Genomic DNA, 6,225 nt, shown 5'->3' with positions numbered 1-6,225 from the left:
CCTGATATCTTTTAGGCGGCGAAAGGTTGGAATCACCTTCTGGAATTAAAAACCTTTTGAAAGGTGATGGTGCTGGCTTCGGCGGGACTTTGACATCAAAGGCCTTGGTGAGATCCTTCGCCATCCGCACTGCTTCAGCGATGGAAACTGGCTTGGCATTCTTCACTAGGAGGTTCAAAGGTTGGTTCAGTCCCCGAATGAACCTGGCCATCAATTGTTCTTCATCCAGCGGTAGCGAGAATTTGAGGAGGAGACCGAACACTTGGTGATATAATTCAATAGTTTTGCTCCCCTGGGATAACTCTAAGAATTCGTTCATCTTTGTTTCCAAAAAGCCGGGAGGACAGAACCTCGTCCTTAGGTAAATTTTAAAATCATTCCATGTTTGGGTATTTCGATCCAGACGATTTGTCTCGCAGTGGTTTCTCCATGCCACTCTGGCTGTTTCTACTATCTTCAATCTTGCAAGAGCCATTTTGCTCTTCTCATTGTACCCGGTGACATCCAAGTACTCTTCCATTGCTTCGATCCACTTTTCCACAGCCTCACCCAAGTTTTCCCCTTCACCCTTGAAAGGTCCAGGCTGCGATCTATGAAGAGTTTTACGAACATCCAAGTCGAGCTCTTCCTCATCGAGTTGGGGGTTATCATTTCTACCACGACGACCTCGATCCATGCTCTTATCAATACGAAAAATCTTGTAAAGTCCCTTTATTCCTAATCGAGTTGGGGGTTATCATTTATACCACGAGACGACCTCGATCCATGCCCCTATCAATACGAAAACTCTTGTTAAGTCCCTTTATTTATGATTCAATTCTGATTTTAGATTCAACTGATTTTGGGGCTCTTTAGATTGGTCAGTTCCTCACAAAATCATGGGATAAAGATATTCATATAAAACTCATTATCAGCAGATAACAAGTCATTTTTGGCTTCTCACTTGATCCACTTTAGCCAATTTGCTCTGATACCAGCTGAAAGATCCCTGTCCCCACCGTGCAACGAATTCAAGGGTGCTAGCAGCAGAAGTAGCACTTCTTGCGTAGGGTAGGGTCCCTCGCTCGGGGCCTCGCCCACGGATATCCGGACAAGAGACTAATCCACCGGTTCATTTAATGAAAATCATAGTGTCACTGCTTATAATCCTCCAAAATCGATGTACCTATGGCATCATTGGCAACCAGAACGCTCACCACCTGTCCACTCAAGGGCCTTTTTGATGGTTCCTAGCTCATACTACTCGGCAATCTATTCACATATAAAAATGAAATCTCCGTTGAAGATCAGCAAGATCAACTGACAGATCCATATAAAAGAACCATGGACTCATCCGTTGAGGACCAACAAGGTCAATCAATTAGATCTATGCCCGAATTCAGAAAACAACTCTTACTCCTTGCTCCAATATCTTCCACGACGCACGTGTGGGTATCTTCACAGGGACCCAGAGCCCGCCGAGCACCCTCTAGGATCCTTCGCAGGTGACCTAGCGCTTCACTCATAGGCCACTTCCTTGGTCCCTCATCCACCGTACCAGAAGCTCACCATTTTAATCGAACTGAGGCTGGTCAAGACCTCGGTCGACCTTGCTACGCGAGACGTCCTCCATTGACTCTCCGTCTCACAGTAGTTGCAACTTTATTAGATTAGGTCTCCATGACCTCATTCACAAGACGGTCAAAATGCTTCCCCAACATTCTTGACATAAAATAGTCATTTACATTCTAATATCACGTTAAAATTAATCCCAATTTGAAGTAAAGTACTCTAATCTATTCAATTTTCACTTTTCAAAGAGTAAACAATAAGAAAAGTTTAAATCAATTTATTTGTTACACATATTAGGATAAAGAAGGGCTGAATTCTTAAGGAAGAGAAGGGGGTAGCCTTTTCATCAAGGCATATCATCAGGACTCACTAAAAAATTAAAGAAATCAGAAAACCATAGATTAGAAATTAAAAAGTAGAGTTTTTAGCTTACATGGAGTTTTGTGAGCTTTCCTTTGGCTTGAGGGATTGAGGGTTCTACTCTTGTTTGGATCAAGAGTGGCCACCAAATCTTTTGGAGAGGATTTAGTAAAAAACAATTGAATTATCAAGTGAATTCAATGTATTTGACTTTGGGGAGAAGTAGACTAATAGTGCATAAACACTATTAAGCCTTTACAAAAGGGAAGGCTTCTATTTATAGGAAAAAGTGAGCCTCAAACCAAGCAAACTGTTTCTAGAATTTTCGAGATCAGTTTGGTCAATTTTTGACCATTTTTGGGTCAGTTCAGCTTACTTTTTGGAACTAGACTTGAAATAGGAGAGAGGAGAGATGCAATATCTCATTTTATTGATTCAAAATGGAAAGCAATGATGAGAAAAAAGGCACCTCCTTCATGAGGGGGAATCCCCACTCCGAGAGGTGTCAAAAATTTATTTTTTTAATGTTTCCTTTGGTCCTTATTCCACTCTTCATCTTATGTGAATATTTACTCATTTTTGGGGGGTTTTTCTTTATTTCTTCAATTTATCTCCTCCCTACATTTGGATTAATCTTATTGGTCCCTCAGAACCTTAATCCAAAATTTTCAAAAAATCTGGACCCTTAGGCTAAGGTCTTTTGAGCAAATTATAATTTATTTCTAATGCACCTTAGAAAATTCTTTTTAAACTTTTGTTTCGGGAGAATTTATTTTAATAAGAAAGGATATTTTTCCATCCAAAGATATCTAAAAAATGAGTTATCTCTCTCTAGGCCAAAAGAGGTAGAAACAAGAGTTTTTATTATTCTGAAAAGGGGATTGATTACAGGGGAAGAAACTGGACATCTTGAGGCGTTGGGAAGGAATGTTACATTCTCTCCCACTTGAAAAACGCGAGATGTCCTCATCTCACAGAGGTGGAGTATCTCTTTCATCTTCTTTTTCTTCTTCAATTACTTCCAACGTTATTGCCTTGGAAGTGGACGATCGATTTGGAAATATCTCTCTTTGCCTTCCCCTATTCTGAGGTGGAGGTCTTGCATTACTTTGGATTGAGACTGCGGGTTGGTTAGAGGGTCTACCTCTGGGATTTCCTTGATTTTGGCAGAAAGAAACTTGATTACTCTGGAAGGAAGGAGCTGGAGTCTAGAATCTTGATCCCTGATTTCCCTACCCCGAAAACCTTGATCCAAAAGGAGTTGGGCAATCCATACTGTGATGTCCAAATCCTTGACAATTATAGCATTTCACTCCCTTGTTCAAGGAAAGAACTTCTGAAGTTGAATTCCAGGGGATTGAGTTTCGAGAAAAGGACATTTCTTCCATTCTGGATTTTCCCATATCCTAGGCTTGACCCTGATATATTTTAGGCAGGCGAAAGGTTGGAATCACGTTTTGGAATTAAAAACCTTTTGAAAGGTGATGGTGCTGGCTTCGGCGGGACTTTGACATCAAAGGCCTTGGTGAAATCCTTCGCCATCCGCACTGCTTCAGCCATGGAAACTGGCTTGGCATTCTTTACTAGGATATTCAAAGGTTCGTTTAGTCCCCGAATGAACCTGGCCATCAATTGTTCTTCATCCAGCAGTGGCGAGAATTTGAGGAGGAGAGCGAACGCTTGGTGATATATTTCAATAGTTTTGCTCCCCTGGGTTAACTCTAAGAATTCGTTCACCTTTGTTTCCAAAAAGCCGGGAGGACAGAACCTCGTCCTTAGGTAAATTTTGAGATCATTCCCATGTCTGGGTATTCCCATCTAGATGGTTTGTCTCGCAGTGGTTTCTCCATCCCACTTTGGTTGTTTCTACTATCTTCAGTTGTGCAGGAGCCATTTTGCTCTTCTCATTGTACCCGGTGACATCAAAGTACTTTTCCATTGCTTCGATCCACTTTTCCACAGCCTCACCCAAGTTTTCTCCTTCACCCTTGAAGGGTCCAGGCTGCGATCTATGAAGAGTTTTACGAACATCCAAGTCGAGCTCTTCCTCATCGAGTTGGGGGTTATCATTTCTACCACGACGACCTCGATCCATGCTCCTATCAATACAAAAATTCTTGTTAAGTCCCTTTATTTATGATTCAATTCCGATTTTAGATTCAACTGATTCTGGGGTTCTTTAGATTGGTCAGTTCCTCACAGAATCATGGGATAAAGATATTCATATAGAACTCATTATTAGATAACAATTCATTCTGAACATCTCATTCATATCTTTAACACAATAATGGTCCATTAGACCAAAATTTCTATCTGAATAGTCCTCCATGGGAATTTCAATTATACAGATTTTTAATTTGTCATCCCTTAACTTGATCCACTGGGTCAAGTGTTAACAGTAGCAATTTGTCAGCACAATCCACTAATCTCATAGTGATTTGCTAAAGTCATTATCGTCATTCCAGTTAGGAACATCATCACAGGGACTCATCCCATTCATCCTCATTGTGGTTTTTGCTCAGCTTATTGCTTTTCAACCAAAATTCAGGAATCATTATTTTTCAATTAGAATCCAAATCAACTCATCCGTTCTCAACCAAAATTTAGGAATCATCATTTTTCAATCACAATCCAAATCAACTCATCACTTCTCAACCAAAATTTTAAATTTGCTCGTATACCAGCTAAAAGATCCCTGTCCCCACCGCGCAACGAATTCAAGGGTGCTAGCAGCAGAAGTAGCACTGCTTGCGCGGGGCAGGGTCCCTCAATCGGGGCCTCGCCCACGAATATCCGGACAAGAGACTAATCCATCGGTTCTTACAAAACCAAACCCGAAAAAACTTCCCTTGCCCGAAAAGCACGGGCGATTCCTCCAAGATAATTTTTCTCTAACGTAGTCAGAAGTCTTAACTAACTGAACAGATCTGACCAAACCTGTAAGTCCCATAGTCAGGTCAGGTCAGGGAAAAGATTGCACTTGGATCATAGAGACCAACTCTTTTTTCCTTATTGAGAGAGGCACAGCCGTTGATTCTTTTTCATAGAATAATTTTTGTATGGGATTTACTTCATCTATCGTACCATAACAGAATTGAGCTCAATTTAGGGATCCATCAGTCCAGCAGTCCCATGGGTTAGCCAACTGCTCAACCAGTGTAGTGATGGGATCCAATTAGGAATTTGGTTAGGTGTTGTCCTGAGTACCAGGGAAAAGAGTTCCCAGGCCCCCTAACCGGATATATTGCAAACTTAAAACTAGTCACACCACTTACAATATGAAATTGCCTTTTTCACAGATTTGGTTGTCTTTAAAACAATCATTTAATGAAAATCATAGTGTCACTGCTCATAATCCTCCAAAATCTCTGATTGAATCCTATTTTCCAATCATTCCTTCATCAGTGTACCTATGGCATCATTGGCAACCAGAACGCTCACCACCTGTCCACTTAGGGGCCTTTTTGATGGTTCCTAGCTCATAGTACTCGGCAACCTATTCACATATCAAAATGGAATCTCCGTGAAGATCAACAAGATCAACCAATAGATCCATATAACAGAACCATGGACTCATCCATTCTTGAGGACCAACAAGGTCAATCAACCAGATCCATGCCCGAATTAAGAAAACAACTCTTACTCCTTGCTCCAATATCTTCCACGATGCACGTGTGGGTATCTTCGGTGACCCAGAGCCCGCCTAGCGTCGTATGGTCAGCACCCTCTAGGATCCTTTCGTAGGTGACCTAGCGCTCCACTCATAGGTCGCTTCCTTGGTCCCTCATCCACCGTACCGGAAGCTCACCATTTTAATCAAACAGAGGCTAGTCAAGACCTCGGCCGACCTTGCTACGCGAGACGTCCTTCATTGACTCTCCATTAGCTGTGTTAACTTTAACAGATTAGGTCTCCCACGACCTCATTCACAAGACGGTCAAAATGCTTCCCGAGCATTCTTGACATAAAATAGTCATTTAAAAAATAGGTCATAAATACAATTTCTATAGCGAACTCTCGTCTTTCCACATTGTTCCACATCAATCCTTATTTATTTCATCTGCATTCCCTTTCTCATCACATCATAATCATTCACATCACAATTCACATGACACCACATAAATTCTCATCTATCACATTCATTTACATCACATCCATTTACACCCTTCACATCTCATTCATTTATATCCATCACATTTGTTCATTTATATACCACCACATACATTCTCATATACCATCCCATCACATACATTCTATCCACATTATATCACATCACTTCTGTCCACATCATATCTCATTCATACTCATCCATCC

The sequence above is a fragment of the Cibotium barometz genome, chromosome 52, assembly GCF_041138505.1.
Source record: "Cibotium barometz isolate CiBa-2024 chromosome 52, ASM4113850v1, whole genome shotgun sequence".
Lineage (NCBI taxonomy): Eukaryota > Viridiplantae > Streptophyta > Polypodiopsida > Cyatheales > Cibotiaceae > Cibotium > Cibotium barometz.
This window is presented reverse-complemented; position numbering follows the sequence as displayed.